At 60.5% G+C, this 21,063-nt stretch overlaps 1 protein-coding gene and 1 pseudogene across 2 annotated transcripts in view; one reads left to right on the top strand and one right to left on the bottom strand.

Annotated features, from left to right (window-relative positions):
• The first annotated feature begins 233 nt into the window (after window positions 1-233).
• CSNK1G2 (casein kinase 1 gamma 2) overlaps window positions 234-21,063 on the top strand; it is a 29,534-nt gene continuing 8,704 nt past the window's right edge. Inside the window, exon 1 of the mRNA XM_031660160.1 lies at window positions 234-506. The gene's annotated coding sequence lies outside the window, so the exon portion shown is untranslated. The remainder of the gene's footprint in view (window positions 507-21,063) is intronic.
• On the bottom strand, window positions 9,389-11,294 carry LOC101004779 (annotated as a pseudogene). Its single transcript, XR_002518852.2, has 2 exons — window positions 10,558-11,294; window positions 9,389-10,228 (listed from the first exon to the last, which is right to left on the bottom strand). The product of XR_002518852.2 is annotated as an uncharacterized LOC101004779 (transcript).

The following is a 21,063-nucleotide window of genomic DNA, read 5'->3' as shown; positions in this document are numbered from 1 at the left end:
AACCGTTCGACTCCCTTCGCTGCCCGCGCGCGCCCCCGCGGCCACGCGCTTTCGGTGTCCCCCGCGGTCAGCGGGCCAGCGGCCTCGTAGCGGCCGCAAAGCGCGGTGGCCGTCGCGCGCCGCCATCCGTTGTCGCAAAGCGGCGCGAGAGACGCCCGGCCGGGCGTGGGCCCCGCCCTGCGCTGTGACGCCTGCGGCGCGCGCCCCCGGCGCCGCGGCTGCGCAGTGGGGCGCGTATGGCCGCCGCCCCCCGCTGGCCGACGCTGGCGGCGTAAGGCGCGCGGGCCCCGGAGCGGGCGCGGCGGAGCGCGGCGAGCCCGGCGCCTCCAGTCCCGAACATGCGGAGGCCGGCCCAGGCGGCGCGGGAGCCGGAGCGGGGGCCCGAGCGGGCACCGGAGCCGGAGCGCGAGCGGGCGCGGGGTCCGGAGCGGGGGTCCGCGCTGCGCTGCTGAAGCCGGGCCGGCCGCCCAGACGCTGCCCGCGGGCCCGGCCACGGCGGAGCCAAGGTAACGACGCGCGCGCCCGCACCGGCCCCCACACCCCCTGCACCCTGGCCGTCGGCGCCCCCAGTGACCCCTGGCGCCCCCACCCCCACACTCAGGGTTCACTGCCCCCCCCCGCGCCCTGCCGACCCCGCACTCCGGACCCCAGCGCCCCCCACCCTGTCTAACCGCCCTCCACGCTGACCCCCCACACTCAGGGCCCCACCACCGCAACACCTCGCTGACCCTTCACTCGGGACCCCAGCGCCCCCCACCCCGCTGAACCCGCGCTCAGGACCTCCAGACACAGCCCCACGCTGACCTCCACACTCAGGAGTCTGCCTCCCCAGTGACCCTCACACTCCAGACCCTGCCCCCGCCGCTCCAGTGACTCCCCACTGTGCACCCCGGTGACTGCCGTGCTCCAACTCCCCTGCCCTCCGCTGAGCTTTTAGTCCCCACCCCACCTCCCGCTTTCTTCCCCCACCCAGGGCTCAAGCCCACCGCCCACTCACCCGTGTCCCTTATGCCTCCCCGCGTTCTGGTCCGCAGGCCCCTGCCCACCTGGCCCCATTGCCTACTCCTGTCTTGGCCTGGCCCCTCCCCACGCAGCTGTGTCCCAGTCCTCACTTTGTGGTCCTAAAGCTCTTGAGGGGGGAGAGCAGGGGAATGGTGGGGAGAGGAAGGTGGTCTGATCCGCAGGGACCTGTTGCGGCACTGCCTGGGAACTCCCGGCTGGGCTCGCTGCCCCCTCCCCCTTCCGCTGTGGCCACCGGCTTTGTTTTCCGGAAACGCACGGATCAGGGAGGGAGGGTGAGATGTCTGAACAGGGCCTGCGGTGGCCTCACCGATCCCCGATCCCCGCCTGGCTTCTCTCTCCCAACTTTCTTAGGGGAAGACTTTCCCATTGGGGGGCGTGGGGGCTGAGAGGACATTCGGGGACTGTTGCGTCTTGAGCCAGAATGGCTTTGGGACATCTGGTTCTTATTCCTGTGGCCTCCGGATGGCATTGTTTGTAGGAAGCGGGCTGGAGGGTTGTCTGTGTAGGTAGAGTCCAGCATCTTCTCCCCGTTATGCTCCACCGTGTGGCCCAGGGCTCCGGGGCCGTCCACACGGCCATGTGGTGGGGCTCTGCCTCCCCACCCCAGGACGTGCTGGAGCCTCCTTGGTGTTTCCTGGTTCCCGGAGGCCCTGGTAGTTCGTGGGTGTGGGAGCTGAGCAGGAAGGTACAAAGGCTCCCATCTGGAGGAAAAACCCAGGCGTCCCGCCGCGGAAAGGAGCTCGTATTAGGGAGGGGACTGGGGGTTGGGTGGCAGCTGGGGATGGAAGCACCCTGGGCCACTCTGCCCTGCACAGCCCGGCCCAGCCTGGGGTGCCTCTGTGCAGAGGACAGACTGTGTGACAGGGCCCCCAGGTTTGAAAGGGGGAAGTTCGCGGTTGTCACCGGTACTTTGTTTTGTTTTCTCCTGTGTCTCCACCAAAACGAAACACTCTGAAATGCTCTGGGCCGGGCTGACTGATGAGTTTCCCAGGCACGCAGTCCCGGGGAGTGTGTGGAGGCACGCGCACGCCTGCCTTGACGTCTCTAGGGCCCAGAGTGTTTTGCTCAGCCCCCCACGGTGAGCTCTGAGAGCCGCTCCTGCACAGATGGGAGGGAACTGGAGACCTGCATGCAGGGGAGCGGGGTCTGGACAGGGTCCCAGTGGAAGGGCCAGGTCTGGGAGTGAGAGGCCAGCCGTATGTTCTGCAGGACTGTGCGGCGGGCAAATGGGCTGAGATGTCAGAGGAGCTGTCTCTGCTCCCTTCACCCCGGTGGGAGGCAAAACCCCAACTGGTCTGTAGTGTCTGCATTTCCTATGCCTGCAGTGCGGTCGGACCTCCTTGTGTGTAAAGGGGCTTCCTGTCTGATTTGATCCTGTCTAGTTCCTCTGAAGAGGATGAGGGACCAGCACCTCAGTGCCTGGACTCTGGGCAGGTCCGGGAGCCAGGCCATTTGCAGGACGGCCTGTGATGGTGCAGCACTTGGTGCGGATGGATTTTGTGGAATTGCTGATTCGGGTTTCTTCTTTTCTTCTTCGCCTCCTTTTTAATGATACAGTAATTACTCTGGGCTACAAAGGAAGTAGGTGAGGGTTTTTTAATTGAAAGTTCCTGTTGCTCATCCCAAGCTTAGGGGAAGCCAGTACACCAGCCATTAATTTGGGGATTGGGGTAGTCCTGTTGGTGTGCCAGGCACGGTGGGGGGGCACTGTGTCTGTGGGGACTGGTGGGGGGGGGTCAGTGCACGCCCGAGAGGCAGGCCCTAGCCACCCCAGCAGATGTGTCTGCAGAGCCACTGGGACAGACCGAAGCTGAGCTTAGGGACAGTCGGGGTTGCCCTGGGGTATCTGGAGTGATGTTGCCTCCTTTCTGCATCCCCATCAAGCTGCCTCAGCCCCCCGGGGTCTCATGGTCCGTCAAGGCCTTGACTGAGGCCTGGCGGAGGGCAGGTGGTGGGTGGAGACAGCGCTCTGGGTGCTGTTGAGGCCCAGGGCCGGTCACAGACTGGCAGGGGCTGCGGGCCTCGGGTGGCAGTGGGCAGGCTGGCGTGTGGGGCTGGCTGACTTTCTCTGAACCCAGAGGACACAGGGCCTATGTGAAGGAGGCCCTGGCCCGAGTCCTGGTTAGTGTCGCGGTGGTGGCGGGCAGCTGTGGGCTTTGTCCTCAGGTCAGCCTCAAGTCTCGTGTCCAGCTAGGGCTCAGTGGCTGCACGCGTGCTGGATCGAGCTCTGGTGTCAGGCATGCCAGGTCTGCCTCCCCCACCCCACAGATCTGCGGATGCTCCGCTGGCAGCCACGCGAGAGAATCTGTTGGTTGGCGGCCTCTGGACAAGGCCGTCTGAGTGAGGCCTGCAGTCTGGAGGCTCCCCAGGTTGGGAGGCTCCACGTCGTCTGCCTCTTCCTCATTCTGGAGTTCTCGTGGGGCCGGTGCTCTGGGGCCTCCTGGGAAGTGGGTGGAGCGCCCATTTTACAGATGAGGAAGTCGAGGCCTACTTGGCCTCCTTGGGTAGAGGAGGAAGTGGTGGTTACTGACTCCCACACCTGTGCTCCTCTGGTTACCCGCTGTGCCAGTGGGAGCAGTGACAGCGAGGGGTGGTGGCCCTGTGGGCAGAGGATGGGCCTCACCGCCTTCCCCATTCTCTCTACCAGCTCTGGGTCCAGGGGACTGTGCCGTCCCTGTGACTGGCACATGGATGCAGCCGTCTACTGGATGGGTCTGTCCAGGAACTGGACTAGCCTGGCGGGGTGGGGCGTATCCCTTTGTGCCACCTTAGCTAGGGCTCAAAGTGAGGGGCTAGGAACACCAGAATGAGGCTCGGGGGTCCCAGACCAGGGCGGGCCCATCGCTATTTATTCATTTATTTATTTAGAGATGGAGTCTCGCTCTGTTGCCCAGGCTGGAGTGCAGTGGCACGATCTCAGCTCACTGCAACCTCTGCCTCCTGGGTTCAAGCGATTCTCCTGCCTCAACCTCCTGAGTATCTGAGATGACGTGCACCACCACTCCTGGCTAATTTTTTTGTATTGTTTTATTAAAGACGGGGTTTCACCATGTTGGTCAGGCTGGTCTCAAACTACTGACCTTGTGAGCCACCGCGCCTGGCCTATTTATTTATTTTTTTTGAGGCGGAGTCTCATTCTGTAGCCCAGGCTGGAGTGCAGTGGCGCCATCTTGGCTCACTGCCACCTCTGCCTTTTGCGTTCAAGCGATTGTCCCACATCAGCCTCCTGAGTAGCTGGGAAGCGCCACTACGCCCGACTAGTTTTTGTATTTTCAGTAGAGACGGGGTTTCTCCATGTTGGCCAAGCTGGTCTTGAACTCCTGACCTCAGGTGATCCACCCGCTTCAGTCTCCCACATAGCTGGGATTATAGGTGTGAGCCCCTGCGCCCAGCCCTGTCGCTATGTAAAAGGCAGAGGAAATCTAAGAGGTTTTTTGTTGTCTCCAGCGATGTTTCGTTGATGCGTGATTGCCCTTTGGATCCTTGAAGAAAGTTGTGCTTCAAGGTAATCCTTCAGTTATCTGGAAACTTTCACCCTCTGGAGTGAGGCACCCCAAGTCCTGGTCTGGATTCGTGGACAGAGTCCCCGCCTGTGAGGCCTCATGGCCAGTCCTGCCCCCTTGGCCATGGTGCTGTGGGCCGTGTTGCCAGCGGGACCCGCCCTCCTTAGGGACTTTGTTTCCCCGGTGACTCCAGGATGCTCATGTCGTCTGCGATGACCTCTGCCCCTTCCCATCTGACCTCCGTCCCCAAGAAGGATGGCAAGTGTGTGAGGGCTTGTCCTGTCTGCGGCGGCTGTGCCCCTCGGGCTTCTGCTCCAGTGGTCCTGGGGCCGGGCGGCTGCGCCAATGCCCAGGCTCTGCCTGCAGTCAGTTCCCAGGACGGGACCAGCATGAGGACAGGGACTGGCCCGTGTCTGCCTCTGACTTGCTGGGTGTGCCTTTGAGTTCCTCGGAGGGTGGGTGCGCTGAGGGGGTTCCAGCCAGAGCCCTGGAGCCTGCAGGTGGGCTGGGCCGAGGCTTGTGGCCGCAGGGGTGGTGTGCGTGTGCCCTGGCGGCGTCCGCACAGGTGTGTACATGCCGTGCCATCACGCTGGTCAGGCCTGTACGCTGCGGAGAGGGGTGCTGTGTGGGGTTCGCTGCCTGAGTCCTGGGTGTACCATGGCTGTCCTGTTGGAAGTGGTCAGGGGCCTCCGCTGCCTCTTGGACCTCGCCCGTGGCCTGGGTGACAGAGCGAGACTCCCTCTCAAAAGAAAAAAAAAAAAAAAAAATTAACGATCCCATTACACTGACCCAGCTCACTGTTCTCTTACCAGCCTTATTTGGGTATGGTCCTCAGAGCATGAGCCACTTTTTTTGGTCAAAACATAATCCACATTCGGTAGAATTCAGCGACGTGTGCACATAAGTGATTTTTGTACAGCTGACCCTTGAGCAGGGTGGGGTTTAGGGCTCCAGCCCCTCATGCAGTAAAATACCCTCGTATAGCTTTGGAGTCCTCCAGACTCCGCTGCCCACAGCCTGCTGGTGACCGGAGGCCTTGGGAGGACATGTGGTCCACGCTCACACGCCTCGTGGATTGTGTCAGGTGCTGCGTTCTCATAGTGAGGGAAGCTGGAGCCCAGAACGTGTCGAGAAAAGCATAAAGAAGATAGACCCTGTTTGCTCTCCACGCAGTGGAAGTGACGCTCGTGGAAGCCTCTGTCCTCATCGTGTTCGCGTTGAGGGCTGGGGAGGGGAGGTTGGGTCTCGCTGTCTCGGGTGGCAGAGTGGGAGGGAGCCAGGAGAGGCCGGCGCCCTCAGGGCAGCCTTTATTGGGAAAAATCCGCGTCCGAGCGGACCTGTCAGTTCAGACCCGCCATGGTCAAGGCTCCTGTGTGTGTGCAGCCACCACCTCTTATTCCAGAGCGTTCTCATCACCTGCAAAGGGAGCCCCGGCCCTTTCAGCAGCCAGCCTTCCACACCGTCCTTTCTAGAACCTTCCCACCTTCCCAGATTGAGACGCTGTCCTCGTGAAACGTTCACTCCCTTGCCCTCTCCAGCCCCTGGCACCCCCATCCTACTTTCTGTCTCCGTGACTCTGAGGGTTCTAGGGACCTCCTGGGGTGGAATCACACAGGCCGAGACCTTGTGTGTTTGGCGTCTCTCACTGAGCCAAGTGGCCCGCGTCCGAGCCTCGCTCCTGTTCGTGGCTGAGTCGTGTTCCGGTGCGTGGCTGGCCACGCGCTTATTTCCGTGATGGATGTTTGCGTGGCATCCGCGTATGGTGGCTGCGAGCAACCGTGTCCGGTTCCCGCATGGCCGCGTGGTGGTTCTCGGGCGGACGTCTAGCGGTGGAACCGCTGGTCACACGGCCTCTCCGGGTTGGACCATCTGAGAAGCCGCTGACCGCCATCCATAGCACCTGTACTGTTTGTCCCCTGCCGGGTTTTGGGGACTGGATCTCTGCACAGCGATGACCACTCCCCTCCTCTTCCAGGGACCTGGTTTCTCCTGGCGTTTCTTCCGTCCGCGGGCTGGATGCTTCTCTGGCCTGCAGGGCCTCAGAGACTCCGCTGTCCTGATCCCCACGCCGTCTAGAAAGCCAGGGGTCCTGCATGTGCCTGGTGTCCCCGCTACTGTGTCAGGCACAGGGCCAGATCTTGCACCCTGTGACGAGCACGGGCAGTGGGACCGACAGATGGATGTGCTGCCCATGACCTTCGCCACAGCAAGTTCAGAGGCCGGGGGCATCCAGTGTCCATAGAGTGACCATTTGACCCCTAGGATAATCCAGGTGGCCCTGGCCTTTCTTTTTTTGAGATGGAGTCTTTTTTTTTTTTTTTTTTTTTGAGGCGGAGTCCGCTGTCGCCAGGCTGGAGTGCAGTGGCGGATCTCATCACCTACAAGCTCCGCCTCTTTCGGGTTTCGCCATTCTCACCTCGGCTCCCGAGTAGCTGGGACTACAGAGCCGCCACCTCGCCCGGCTAGTTTTTGTATTTTTTAGTAGGGACCCAGGGGTTTCACTGTGTTAGCCAGGATAGTCGATCTCCTGACCTCGTGATCCGCCCGTCTCGGCCTCCCAAAGATGCTGGGATTACAGGCTTGAGCCACAGCTTGACCTTGTGGAGTCTTGCTCTGTTGCCCAGGCTGGAGTGCAGTGGCGGGATCTCCAGCTCACTGCAAGCTCCATGCCTCGGGTTCGCGTATTCTCACCCTCAGCCTCCCGAGTAGCTGGGACTACAGGCGCCCGCCACCCTTCTAGCTGGTTTTTTTTGTATTTTTTTAGTAGAGGCGGGTTTCCCGTGTTAGCCAGGATGGTCTCGATCTCCTGACCTTGTGATCCGCCGTCTACGGCCTCCCCAAGAAAGTGCTAGGGGCCCTGGCCTTTCAAGACCACAAAAATCAATGCTTATTTACTTATTTATTTGTTTATTTTATTTTATTTTTTTGAGATGGAATCTCACTCTGTGGTCCAGGCTGGAGTGCAGTGGCGCGATCTCGGCTCACTACGAGCTCTGCCTCCTGGGTTCACGCCATTCTCCTCCTGCCTCAGCTTCCCGAGTAGCTGGGACTACAGGCGCCCGCCAGCACGCCTGGCTGATTTTTTGTACTTTTAGTAGAGACGGGGTTTCGCCATGTTAGCCAGGATGGTCTCGATCTCCCGACCTCGTGATCCGCCCGCCTTGGCCTCTCAAAGTGCTGGGATTACAGGCGTGAGCCACCGCGCCCGGCCATCAGTGTTTATTTTTAAGTAGCGAAAGAGAGCTCAGCGATGTCAGAGAGCTTGAACGTTACAGCAACATCTGAAGAAGGCGTTCTTTCCCAAACCTCAGATTCTAGGAGATGAGCACTGTCCGCTTTTCAGGGAAAATTGTCCAAGACTCCCCCGAAGACAGGAGGGGGTGCGCTTAGAAACAGCCAAAGCCTCCTTCCATGTCGGGATGGACGGGTCTTCCTGGGCTGGCCTGGCCTAAATCCACTGCCGCCCACCAAACACAAAGGCGCCTTCTCGTGCCCCAGAGGCCACCAGCGCCCGTCCCCACTGCCTCCCTGCAGCCAGCGTCAGGTGGGGCCTGGCCTCTGGAAGGGAGGTGTCACCTGCTCTGGGGCATCTAGGAGGGAGGGGCTGTGGGAGTTTTGCTGGACACCCTCCAGGTAGGGGCTATGGGGACATTGTGGCGGAGTGTGTTGGAAAGTTTTGGGTGAGCTGGGCGTGTATTTGCCTTGGTGCCCCCCTAGGTCCCTGGGTGAGCCATGTGCCCAGTTTTCAGGGGAGACCGTGGGGGTCAGAGAGCTGGCCAGGCGGGTGGTCTGTGTCTGTCCCCTGCTGTTGAAATGAGGGGAGGCAAGAGGAGACACCGTGTGCCTGGGGAGGCAACATTTTCTGCCATTTGGCTGATTTATAAAAATCAAAGATGGGGGCCTTCTGGGACCACGTGATGTCTTCCAGTTCAGACCCTGCCAGATCCTGAGGCTGGCCGCTTGTGTGCCCTTGGTCCTCCAGGGCTCCCTGAGAGGGCAGCGCCAGCTGTGTTGTGTATGATGGGACGGGGGTCCCAGTTGGGGGGGTGCAGCCTCCCAGTGGGCCAGGACGGGGGATGCTTGGGTGTCCCCAGGATTCGCAGGCTGGGCGGGAGGAAGCAGAGTCCACCTCCCCACCCTCCTCTTCTCTGCTGTTTCTGACTCAACATCGTGAAACGTGACATTAAGCTGAGACTTGGTGAGACTGGGGCCACCCTCATTTCCACATAAGGCCGCGTTTCTGTTTACTGGGGGCTAGGACTTGGCATGTCATTTTGGGGGATAGCCCAACCCTTCTGTGTGAAAGGGGTTGTGGTGGTCACTGCAGGACAGCAAGGACACGCTGGCTCCTCCGTGGGCGGTGGGTGCAGGGTTGGACGAGGGCCCAGGGAGCAGACGCTAGTACACCGATAGTGTGTGTGTCGTCTGCGGCCTCTGGGCACTGAGACTGCCTGGGTGACAGAGGGTGCAACGCTTCCGTGTGTTCAACCTTCTTTTTTGTTTGTTTCTTGAGACAGAGTCTTCCTTTCACCAAGGCAGAGTGCAGTGGTGCCATCTCGGCTTACTGCAGCCTCCAGGAGGTTCAAGCGATTCTCCTGCCTCAGCCTCCCGAGTAGCTGGGATTACAGGCGCCCGCCACCACGCCCAGCTAAATTTTGTATTTTTAGTAGAGACAGGGTTTCACCATGTTGGCCAGGATGGTCTCAAACTCCTGACCTCAAGTGATCCGCCCACCTCGGCCTCCCAAAGTGTACATATCCTTTTAATAACAATATATTTGACGATGATTTAAAAAAGCCAATCCTTGAAAACCCTTAATAAAAGCTGAAGTGAATACAGGCCTGGCTCTTAGGCGCACGGGCCTAGCAGGCATCGCTCGGTGCCCAGGGCCAGGAGCCAAGTCGTGAGGGACTGGATGGAGGCCAGGGGATGGCAAAGACCTGGGCAGCTCCCCAGGACCAAGCTCTCGCCTGGGGCTCCCCGGGGAATGAGGCCGAACCCCGCTGTGCCCTCCACTCTGCAGCCCTCGTGGGGATCATCGCAGAGGCAGGAGCCAGCGACCAAGGTGACTGCCTTCGGGTGGAGGGAAACCAGGGTGGGACATCACCCGTTGGCTCCCAGGCTGTGAGGGGAAAAAGCACTCCAGTCTGGGTGACAGAGTGAGACTCCATCTGGAAAAAAAAAAAAAAAGAAAAGGAAATGTAGAAACGCAGCCCACCCAGGTTTTCCATGGCTGTTTGTGGTTACGCTTCTGGAAGGACCCAGTGTCCTCCCAGACCTAGCAGGGTTCCGATGGGAGCCACCCAGGGTCCCCAGGATCCCATGCAGCCCCGGGACCTGCCGTGGGAGCTTTCTTTCCTGGTGGGGTGCCTGACTCTGCCTGAGTGCTTCCCCCCGCTGTCTGTGGCACCACCTGGGGCCAGGGGACCCCTGCCCCCCTGGCAAGACCGGGTCAGCTCTGCCTCCGGGCCAGGGTGCAGGAACCAGAACTGAGGCTGCTGAGGCGGAGTAGGGTTGCCGTGCGGGCCTGTGCGCCGTGGGGGCCTGTGCGCCGTGGGGGCCTGTGCATCGGTGTTCTCACTTCCCTCAGAGTCTCGAAGGCCGTCTTTGTGATGGATTTGATGCAAATGTGTCCCCTTTGCTTTTGTTGATGGTGTCTGAGGCCCTAGAGTCCATGGCAGCCGCGCCTCCCTTTGCATAATCTGAATTTTGGGAAAATTGCCCCTATGTGGAGAAGTTGCAGGGACGGTGCCCTCTGCCAAGGCTGCCAGTGGGATGTGCAGCTCTGGGTGAGGGCCAGCTTTTCCCTGGAGTCAGCTCCGCCCGTGGCCCTCACCTGTGGTCTTTGCCATCACCAGGGCAAGGCTGACCTCCTGTGGGATAGGGGTCCCTGCGCAGCCTCGCCGCCGCCCCGCCACTCCCCAACAGGGTCCAGTCCCAGCTGCCATTGCGCAGCCTCGCCCCCTCCCCCAGTCAGGGTCTGTCCAGGCCACCGTGCTGTGGTTGCTCATGGCCCTCCTGTGCTCTTTACCTGGGTCCTTGCCTTTGCTGACGGTGGCCTGTGACGGCTCAGCCGCGTTCTCCGAGGCCGGCTCTCCTCATGGGCATCTCTGGTGCAATTGGTGTGGTGAGGTTGGCTTCTGCCGTGGACGAGGCCTTTTCGTGGTGATGACAGTCGCCCTTGGTCTGGTCTCCACAGTGCTGTGAGGACTGGCCCCACCTGGCCCCGGCATTCACTCCTCAGCCTCCTCCCGTGGCGTGGGCAGCTTCTCTTCTCTCCCTGATTTGTGGAGTGTTTCTCTTTTGCACCCAATGCGTTAAATCCATTGCCGGCCTAGGTCAGCCTGAGGTTGGTTTGTCCCGGCGTGGCAGCTCCTGGGCTCTTCTGTTTTGGAGGGCACCCTTCCGTCTGCCCTGTGTCACCAGGCTGGGCCTGGCCCCGCTCTGCTCTGGCCCTGAGACTGGAAGTATGTGCTGCCCTGGTGTTCGGGGGCTCGTGGGTCCTGGGGCGCTGCAACTCTGCATTCTCTTTCCTTGGGGTGCAGATGAATCGGGGTGGCGGGGGACCGAGCCCATGGTGGCCAGCCCCTGCGGCCCCAGGTCAGAGGGCAGGGCCGGCCTGGATGGCGCTGCCCAGAAGGGGCCACGGCCGGGTCCACATGAGTCTAGGTGTCTTTGAGGGCACTGGGACGGGGGTGGCCTGCACCTGCCCAGCCCAGCGAGGTCCCTGGCCTCCCCTCAGCTTTTCCCTGGGCTCTGGGCTAAGGGCTGTGTGGTGATGTCAGTCCAGGGACTGTGACATCACTGAGTGGAGACAGTCAGAGAAGGGGGCTGCCAGGGCCCTCCCCAGGGAACTGGCCCTGGGCCCAGACCAGATGGAGGACCCCGAGAAGAACAAAGCAGGTAGAGGCCTGAGGCCAGGGCTGGGGAAGGGGGTGGGAGCTGACAGGGAGGGTCGGCTCTGGCCCAGACCTGGCCATGAGAGCAGCCCCTGTGGGGATGGCTGCAGTCCCGTTTGGTGCCCGGGAGCCATCCTTGGTGTGTGACCCTGAGCCGGCGCTCTCCCCTTGGGATGGAATTGTGGCCGTGTGGGTTGGGTGGAGGCTGAGTGAGAATCAGCGTCCCCTTCTCCCTCCCCGAGATCATTGCTCTTCGCTGTGGCCCTCAGGCGTGGCAGGACAGGCCCCCAACCTGCAGGCCTGCATGGGCACCGTGGGTGCCCGGCCTTCACATCCCTGCTTCCTTCCAGGCCCCGGCTTTGTCTGGCTTCCCTCGGGCACCCCCTGGGGTTCGGAGCACCCCAGGAGAGGCCAGGCTCTTCTTCCTTGGTGACGGACGGGTGCTGGGCCCCGACTGAGTGGTGACTGCCTCCAGGGAGTGGTCTGCACCCTCAGAAGTGGCTGAGTCTTGGGGTGGCGGCTCTTGTTTGTAGGGGCATGGGGAGCTGGGTACCCGCCCTGTGCCCATGGACCGTGGCCCAGGGTGGCAGCCCTGCCTGTCCTCTGACTGCACTCCTGCTGCTGTGAAGGCCTCAGGCCCAGGCAGTGACCGTCGGGGCCAGTCCTGAGGCGGGGGACATGGGCTGGGGGCCACTGTGGGCAGCAGGTGTGCAGGCAGCGCTCCCGTTTTGCACTGGGCTGCCCTCCACCTCCACCCGCTGCAGGTCAGTGCCCCCCACTGAGGCTGAGGCAAGACTTCGCAGGGTGGGCATGTATCCGGGCGAGGCTCTGCGGGGCGGGGCGGTGCCCAGGGCAGGGGCTTCTCCGTCCGTGTCAGGCTTAGGGCGTGTGTGGCTGGGCTCTCCCTCTGCTGTCTGCCCATGACCCCCTCACAGGGGCTGTCGTGAGGTGCTTGGAGGTGTGATCCAGCCCTGAGTGTGCAGGGAGTGTGAAGTGGACACCCGTGCCACTCCTGTCACCAGAGGAGGCTGCTGCCCGCCCCGGGCTCCATCTGCAAAGTCGGGTGTGCATCTGTGTGGCTTCTTGGCCCTAGTGCTCAGCTCTGCAGGGCACAGTGGGGTTTGCTCCTGGCCCTGAGGCTGGGCACAGGGAGGCCGGTGCTCGTCCAGGGACCCAGAGAGAAAGCAGCAGCCCCAACCTGCCTGGGCCTCAACACCCAGGACCACTGTATCAGAACAGACGCCAGCGGGGCAGCCTGCTTGGTGGCCGGGTGGAGCGGGGTCGGCACACAGCCTGGGCCGGCCTTCACCCCAGCTCCCAGCGGTGTTGCGTCCCTGAGTGCAGAGCCTGCCCCTTTCTCATCCTCCTGACTCCGGGTCATGGGGCAGGGGTGCCGGGAGCCCCTGTGGGAGCCAGGACCTGAGAGGTGACGGTCACCACCCAGACGAGGGGCCGGGGGTCACACAGGGAGGCTTCCAGGGGATGCCAGGAGCAGTGGGTAGACCCAGCAGGGCCGTGCCCATGTCGGAGGTTCTCGGGGTTGGGGCTTGTCATCTGCAGCTGGGATGGGAATTGGTGAAAAGCCGGAACACACAGAGCTGAGTCAAGATCAGACAGCGAGGTGGCAGTGCCTGTAATCCCAGCTACTCGGGAGGCTGAGGCAGGAGAATCGCTTGAACTCGGGAGACGGAGGTTGCAGTGAGCTGAGATTGTGCCACTGCGCTCCAGCCTGGGCGATGGAGCTAGATCCTGTCTCAAAAAACAGAAGACCATGGGTCCCAGCCCTCGAGGCCGCTCTGTACCCAGACCCGGCAGCTGTGGCTGCGGCACAGGTGCTCACCCTGCGGCCTCGGCTGTTTCAGTGGTTGGTGTTGACCCTCCACAGAGGGGCTGAGTGGGGCGTGTTCAGTCCCATCTGGGTGGCCTGAGTGTTGGGGATGGGAGACTGTTTTTTTGTTTTTGAGACGGAGTCTCGCTCTGTCGCCCAGGCTGGAGTGCAGTGGCGCGATCTCGGCTCACTGCAAGCTCCGCCTCCCAGGTTCACGCCATTCTCCTGCCTCACCCTTCTGAGTAGCTGGGACTACAGGTGCCCGCCGCCATGCCTGCCTAATTTTTTTTTATTTTTAGTAGAGATGGGGTTTCACTGTGTTAGCCAGGATGGTCTCGATCTCCTGACCTCGTGATCCCCCCGTCTCGGCCTCCCAAAGTGCTGGGATTACAGGCTTGAGCCACCGCGCCCGGCCCACTCATGGTTTCTTAGCAGAAGAAACTGACCATGCTAGCGGCTCACCTGGAAGAGAGAAGGAGGGAGAAGGTGGGGGATTCTGCAGAGGGAAGGCTGGTGGTGGTGCCTGCCTTTGACGGCCGTGTCCTGATGCTGTGTGGCTTAAACGGTGCCACCCGGAGATTGGTGGGCGGGATTGGGCCTCTGGGTGCCCCCAGCTGTGGGAGCGGGTGTGGCAGGGATGGCTAGAAAGAAAAGCAACCTTTATGCAGGCCCCACCTCCCTCCTGGCAGCCCCACAGGCTCGAGGCCACTGTGTCAGGAGGGCTAGCCTAGATGGAGAGCAGGCGAGTGGTCCCGCGCCCAGGAGGGGGCCTTGCCCAGCCTGGAGGCCACAAGGATGAGAAGCAGTGTGTGCCCGGGAGGTCACGTGGGCACCACAGACGGAAGTGGAGCTGGGGGAGAGATGTCTCGGGATGCACCAGGCGCTCGTGCAAACCAAGCGGTGAGCAGAGAGCAGCCTGGAAGAGAAGGGGGGCTGCCCCGAGCAGCTCGGGTGGCCGGGCGTGTGGGAGACCTTGGGTTTGCTGTTAGGAGGGACAATGAACGCAGGCGCCTCCATCTCCACTTCGTGTCCGTCCTCACTGAGGGAGCCGAGCAGATGCCTTTGCCCCTGCAGGTCCCCCATGTCCCCTCACCTGGGGCGCGCTCCACTCGCCAGGCCCCTTTCACAGCTCACCACACAGGCAGAGACTGGAGGGTGCTCAGGACCCCGAGTGACTGCGGACGTGGGCACAGAGGGGCCTCTGAGGGTGCCTGGTCGCATCTGAGCAGCTACCGGATCTCCCATGGAGACACCCCGGGGTGGGTGCCCAGTGGGTGCTGTGTGTGTGGCACGGCCACTGGTGAGGGCCCCCTGGGGCTCTGGGGCACACAGCAGAGTCAGCCTCTTGTCACTACGTGCTTCCCCTGTGTGCAGGGAGAGGTTGGAGGCACGCGCCTGTCTTGTCTGGAAGCCAGGTGTTGGGACGCGTCCTGACGACGGCTCTGCCCACTTCCTGACGGGGCACCTGAGGGTCGTCGGTGGCTGAGCAAGGGGCTCCTCCCGAGTGGGTCCGGGGGCCGCGGAAGCACAGCGCAGCCTGCCCTGCCTGCAATTGAGGGGCGATTGGGACTCCCACCGCCTCTACCAAAGCCTGTGCCCCCGATGTCTGTCGAGAGCACGGCTTCCTCCTTGGCGGTTCCGAGGCCGCTGGGCCTCACTTGGTCCTTTCTGGGCCCCGAGTGTGTATGTTGGGGGAACAGGAGCCTGGCAGGGCCGTGCTGAGGGCTCAGCAGTGGGGGCTGCGGGGTTGGTGCTCCAGGGCGGGAGAGCTGCCCGGCTCCTGCCAGGGGTCGAGAGGGCCTCAGCTCTCGCAGGCACTATCTCCCATCCCGGGGCTGCAGCGGCTGGTGTTGAGTGTGGGTATGAGCTGTGGCTCTGGGTCCTGAGCGTCCCCCCCGACGTGGCTTCCTGGTTTGCATCTCTGTCCTCTCCCAGTGAGAGTTGATTTTTGTGTTAATAACTGAGGTGTGACGCTCGGGCGGTACCCGCTAGCTGTGTAACTCACACAGCTCGGTGCCTTTAGCTCTTCACGAGGCCGTGGCTGCATCCGTGCCATCTAATAGAGGAAACTTTCATCCTCACGGCGAGAAGGGATGGATTTGTTTTCCTCGTGAAGTCGGTGGCGTTTGCTTTTCAGGGTCCGCTTGGTGGCCTCCAGCCTCTCGTCCTCAGCGAGGGTTTTGGCGGCTCCCTCTCCGAGGTCTGAGTGTCCCCACTCGCTTGTTTGGAAAGGGGCCAGAGCTCTGGGGCTTGCAGCGAGAGTGGGCGCGATGTCTTTTCCTGACGCGGCATCGGGGTGTCTCAGCTGCCTGGACACCTGCCTGCGGGGGTAGCACAGACCCTAAAGGCAGCGGCTCGGCCCCCAGCACCCGCCCCCCTTTTAATGCCACCCTGGGTCCCCCAGCACCGGCCCAACCTTTCATGCCACCCTGGGTCCCCACACCCCTGGCTACACATTGCGGCTCCCACGACCCTTGTTTGGGTCCATGGTCCTCCAGCAGGACTCTCAGAACTGGGGAGTGAGACTTTGTTCCCTGCTGTTGTAAAGGGAGAAGCCAGGCGGACAGAAGCCCCCACCCATGTCCAGGGCCCCACGTAGGGGTCCGGAGCTCCCCTGTCCTCCCTAAGTGCCAGTCCTGACCCTCCCACAGCAGAGTGTCTTCCCACAGGGGCTTGTAGGAAGAAAAGGCGTCCTGCTGCTTAGGAGATAGGTGCGTCCGGGACCTGGGGCCTTCTCGCCCTCAGCCCACGGGAAGACCCCCTGGACGGCGCCTGCCCCTTCCTCGCTCCCCACCCCACTTCTGCATGCACCCCCCCGAGATGGCCCCATGTCCTGCTGCTTTCTGGCAGGGGAGAGCTGAGGCCTGTGTGTCCAGGACGCTGCCTCTCGCGCAGTCTCCAGCCCTAGGCAGGCAGTGTGGCGCGAGCAGGCTGGCCTCGGGCGGGGGTGCCTCCTGGGCAGTGTCCCCTCGGGATGTTTGCCGTACGGGATCTCACAACCGGCTCTGACAGGGTCTGCGTGTGTGTGTCTGTGTACTTGCATGTGGTTTTGCTTTCTTGCGGGATGGAGAATCTAACAGTAGGCGGGGTATGGTGGCTAACAACTGTGATCGCAGCACTTTGGGAGGCTGAGGCGGGCGGATCACTTGAGGTCGGGAGTTTGAGACCAGCCTGGCCAACGTGGCGAAACCTTGTCTCTACCAAAAATACAAAAAATTAGCCGGGCGTGGTGGTACATGCCTGTAATCACAGCTTACTTGGGAGGCTGAGGCAGGAGAATCACTTGAAACCGGGAGGCGGAGGCTGCAGTGAGCCGCGATCGCACCACCGCACTCCAGCCTGGGTGACAGAGCGAGACTCTGTCTCAAAACAGAACAAAAACAAAATGCAGGCACAGATATTTCAGTGCCCCCTTCCTGTGGACGCCCCCTTCCTGTGGGTGCCGCGAGGGTTTCCAGAAGAAGGAGAGGTTCCCGTGCTGGCAGCTCATCCAGGTGTGGGCAGGTGTGCGTCGGGGCACGGGCAGCGGGGAGGCGCTGGGCTCCAGTTTATCTCCTGTGGATGCATCACTCCTCCATGGTGGTTCTCTGCGCAAGTCCCCCTGTCCGCCCCGTTGGCAGCCCAGTCGCAGTGGAAGGACACATGGATGGACGGGCTGTGACCGGGACAGCCCAATGTGACCCCAGCCCCAGCTGTCACGGTTGTGGCATTCTCGCTGTTCCCTGTGGGTCTCGTGGCTGTGGAGGGGCGTGGATGGGGTGGTCCCTGCGGTCAGAACCTGGCCGTGTCGGGTTGAGGACTTGAGCCCAGCTCAGCCGTCAGAGCCGCTGCTCGTTCCCCCACACAGAGGCTTTGGATGGGGCTGCCTTGGGTGTCCCTCTTGGCTGGGGTGCACGCGTCACCCCGATTCTCCAGCCCATGCTGAGGAGCCTCGAGGGCAGTGCCCAGCAGTCTATACTGCAGGCCATTGCTGTCCATTTCTCCAGAAGGCCCTGCTGGTGGGGGATCCCAGGACAGTGGAGCCTGGGAGGGGCCCCAGCGTTGGCCGTGAGGTGTGGAGGTGCTGTCTGGAACTAGGGGTGCCCCGAAGCAGTATGGCGCCCAGTCCCTGTGCTGGAAGAGATGAGCTGCGGTGGGGGGCGGGGGCTGCGTCTCACGATCCCTCTCCCAGGGCACACGAGGAGATTCCTCCCCCAAAACGCCCAGGAAGGAAGTGAAATTTTAATATGGGTCTGGTTTAGAGAAACTAGGTTAGCCATGCGTGGGTGTTTCTGGATGTTTGGGCAGTAAAGAGAGTTGGTAACTTAAGGAATCTGCTGGCCACTAAGCAGGGGTGAGGGGTACTGACTGCCGTCCCTTCTTCAGCTACGGCCACTCGGTCCCATCGGTGTCCCCGGCCACCTCCCTCGTGTCCAGCACCAACACAGTGCTGCAGCTGTGACTCAGTCCAGTGGAGAAAACTCACATCCAAAACTAAACCAGGAGTCAGCCAAAAAATGCAAATTAAAAGCACACCCCAGCCAGGTGCAGTGGCTCACGCCTGGAATCCCAGCACTTTGGGAGGCTGAGGCGGGTGGATCACGAGGTGAGGAGTTCAAGACCATCCTGGCCAAGATGGTGAAACCCCGTGTCTACTAAAGATACAAAAATTAGCCCGACGTGGTCGCGGGCGCCTGTAGTCCCAGCTACTCAGGCGGCTGAGGCAGAGAATTGCACGAACTTGGGAGGCGGAGGTTGCAGTGAGCCAAGATCGTGCCACTGCGCTCCAGCCTGGAGCCGAGATCGTGCCACTGCGCTCCAGCCTGGGCAAAAGAGCAAGACTCCATCTAAAAAAGAAAAAGGCACATTGCCAGCATGGCCGTGCACGGGAGTGGGGTCACCACAGCTCACGCCTATAATCCCAGCACTTTGGGAGGCCGAGGAGGGAAGATTGAGCCCAGGAGTTTGAGACCAGCCTGGGCAACATAGCAAGATCCTATCTCTACAAAAAAAAAAAACCAGACATGGGGGTCCATGCCTGTGGTCCCAGCTACTCGGGAGGCTGAGGCAAGATTGCTTGAGCCTGGGAGACAAGTCACAGTGACCTGAGATCGTACCACTGTGCTCCAGCCTGGGCGCCAGAGCCATACCCTGTCTGAAACCAAAATCCAACGCGCACAGAAGAGTTGGGGTGGGTGTGTAGGAGTCAGACCCTCGGGAGCGGCAGGTCGAGTGTAACTCAGCGCAGCCACCGTGGAGATGGCCTGGCGGCTCCTCAAAGACACACAGACCTCCCATCTGATCCAGCAACCCACGGCCACACAGAAGCCCGTGCGCAAATACAGCAGCGGAGCCCAGCAGCCGGGCGGTGGCCACAGCCCAGATGGCCATCAGCAGAGGAGGAGACGTAGCGCGGCCCTCCGTGCACTGGAACACAACCCAGCCATGAAAGGAAGAAGCTCTGACTCGGGCCATGGCGTGGATGCACCTCGAGGACGCCAGGCTCCACGAGAGACGCCAGACACAGAAGGACACGCCGTATGTTGTCCCATTTCTGTGAAATGTCCAGGGCAGGCCCATCCACAGAGACAGGGAGTAACATGGTGGTTTATTATAAATTTTTCAGGAAAATAAAATATACAGTACTCTTTTGTGAGTTTATTGTAGCCCATTGATTTTTTCTTTTTTTTTTTTTTTTTGAGACGGATTCTCGCTCTGTCACCCAAGCTCTACCTCCCAGGTTCATGCTGTTCTCCTGCCTCAACCTCCCAAGTAACTGGGACTACAGGTACCCACCACCATGTCTGGCTAATTTTTTTGTATTTTTGGTAGAGACAGAGTTTTATTTTTATTTTTATTTTTTTTTTTTGAGACGGAGTCTCGCTCTGTCTCCCAGGCTGGAGTGCAGTGGCCGGATCTCAGCTCACTGCAAGCTCCACCTCCTGGGTTCACGCCATTCTCCTGCCTCAGCCTCCCAAGTAGCTGGGACTACAGGTGCTCGCCACCTCGCCCGGCTAGGTTTTTGGTTTTTTTTTTTTTTTTTAGTAGAGATGGGGTTTCACTGTGTTAGCCAGGATGGTCTCGATCTCCTGACCTTGTGATCCGCCCGCCTTGGCCTCCCAAAGTGTTGGGATTACAGGCGTGAGCCACCGCACCGGCGAGACAGAGTTTTACTGTGTTAGCCAGGATAGTCTCGATCTCCTGACCTTGTGATCCACCCATCTCGGCCTCCCAAAGTGCTGTGATGACAGGCGTGAGCCACCACGCCCGGCCTCTTTTGTTTATTTGAGGCAGTGTCTTACTCTGTCACCCAGACTGGAGTGCAGTGGTGCAATCATGGCTCATTGCAACCTCTGCCTCCCAGGTTCAAGTGATTCTCCTGCCCCAGCCTCCTGAGTAGCTGGAATTAACAGGCATGCACCACCACGCCCAGCTAATGTTTGTATTTTTAGTACAGATGGGGTTTCACCATGTTGGCCAAGCTGGTCTCAAACTCCTGACCTCAAGTGATCCCCACACCTTGGCCTCCCAAAATGCTGGGATTGCAAGTGTGAGCCCGCGGCCAGCCTCTACAAATTTTTTTTTTTGAGATGGAGTCTCGCTCTGTCGCCCAGACTGGAGTGTGGTGGTGTGATCTCAGCTCACTGCAAGCTCCGCCTCCCGGGTTCACACCATTCTCCTGCCTCAGCTTCCCGAGTAGCTGGGACTACAGGCGCCGCCACCACACCCAGGTAATTTTTTTTTTTGTATTTTAGTAGAGACAGGGTTTCACCGTGTTCGCCAGGATGGTCTCGATCTCCTGACCTCGTGATCTGCCTGTCTCAGCCTCCCAAAGTGCTGGGATTATAGGCATGAGCCACTGCACCCGGCCTTTTATTTTATTTTATTTTATTTTATTTTGAGACAAAATCATCTTGCTCTGTTGCCCAGGCTGGAGTGCAGTGGCATGATCTTGTCTCACTAAAACCTCCACCTCCCAGGTTCATGCCATTCTCCTGCCTCAGCCTCCCAAGTAGCTGGGATTTCAGGTGCCTGCCACCACGCCCAACTAATTTTTGTATTTTTAGTAGAGTTGGGGTTTCACCAGGTTGGCCGGGCTGATCTCGAACTCCTGGATCAGGTGATCCCAAAGTGCTGGGCCTTGGTCTCCCAAAGTGCTGGGATTATAGGCATGAGCCACTGCGCCTAGCCTACAAAAAACTGTTTAAAAATTAGCTGGGCGTGGTGGTGTGTGTTTGTAGTTCCAGCTACTCTGGAGGCTGAGATGGGAGGATGGCTTGAGCCCAGGAGGTCGAGGCTGCAGCAAGCTGTGATTGCGCCATGGTACTTCAGCCTGAGTGACAGATTGAGACCCTGTGTCAAAAAAAAACAACACCCAAGTTCAAGGTGAAAAGCATGAAGTCCGGCTGGAGAGGCATCAGCCAGCGTTCAGACGATCTAGCCAAGATCACTGGTGGAGGTGGCCACGCTAAGCAGACTTGCAGGGTAGAAGCAGCAGCCGTCTGCCGGAAGAAGATGTCACCCAGGACTTTCCTCGCGTGGGAGAAGCGGTTCCCTGGCTTCCAAGGAGAGGCCCACCCTCTTCACCCTCTTGTTAGGGGCTAATGCAACTGGTGACTTTAAGGTGACGCCAGGGCTTTTTACCATTCCACAAATCCTAGGACCCGTGAGAATGATGCTACATCTATTCTGGGCTCTGTAAATAGAACAACGGAGCCTGGGTGACAGCACATCTGTTTAGCACCTGGCTTACGGAATATTTGGAGCCCACTTTTGAGACCTATTGCTCAAGAAAAGATTCTTTCAAAATATGACTGCTCACGGACAGTGC

This window comes from Papio anubis, chromosome 20 (assembly GCF_008728515.1).
Source record: "Papio anubis isolate 15944 chromosome 20, Panubis1.0, whole genome shotgun sequence".
NCBI lineage: Eukaryota > Metazoa > Chordata > Mammalia > Primates > Cercopithecidae > Papio > Papio anubis.
This window is presented reverse-complemented; position numbering and strand designations above follow the sequence as displayed.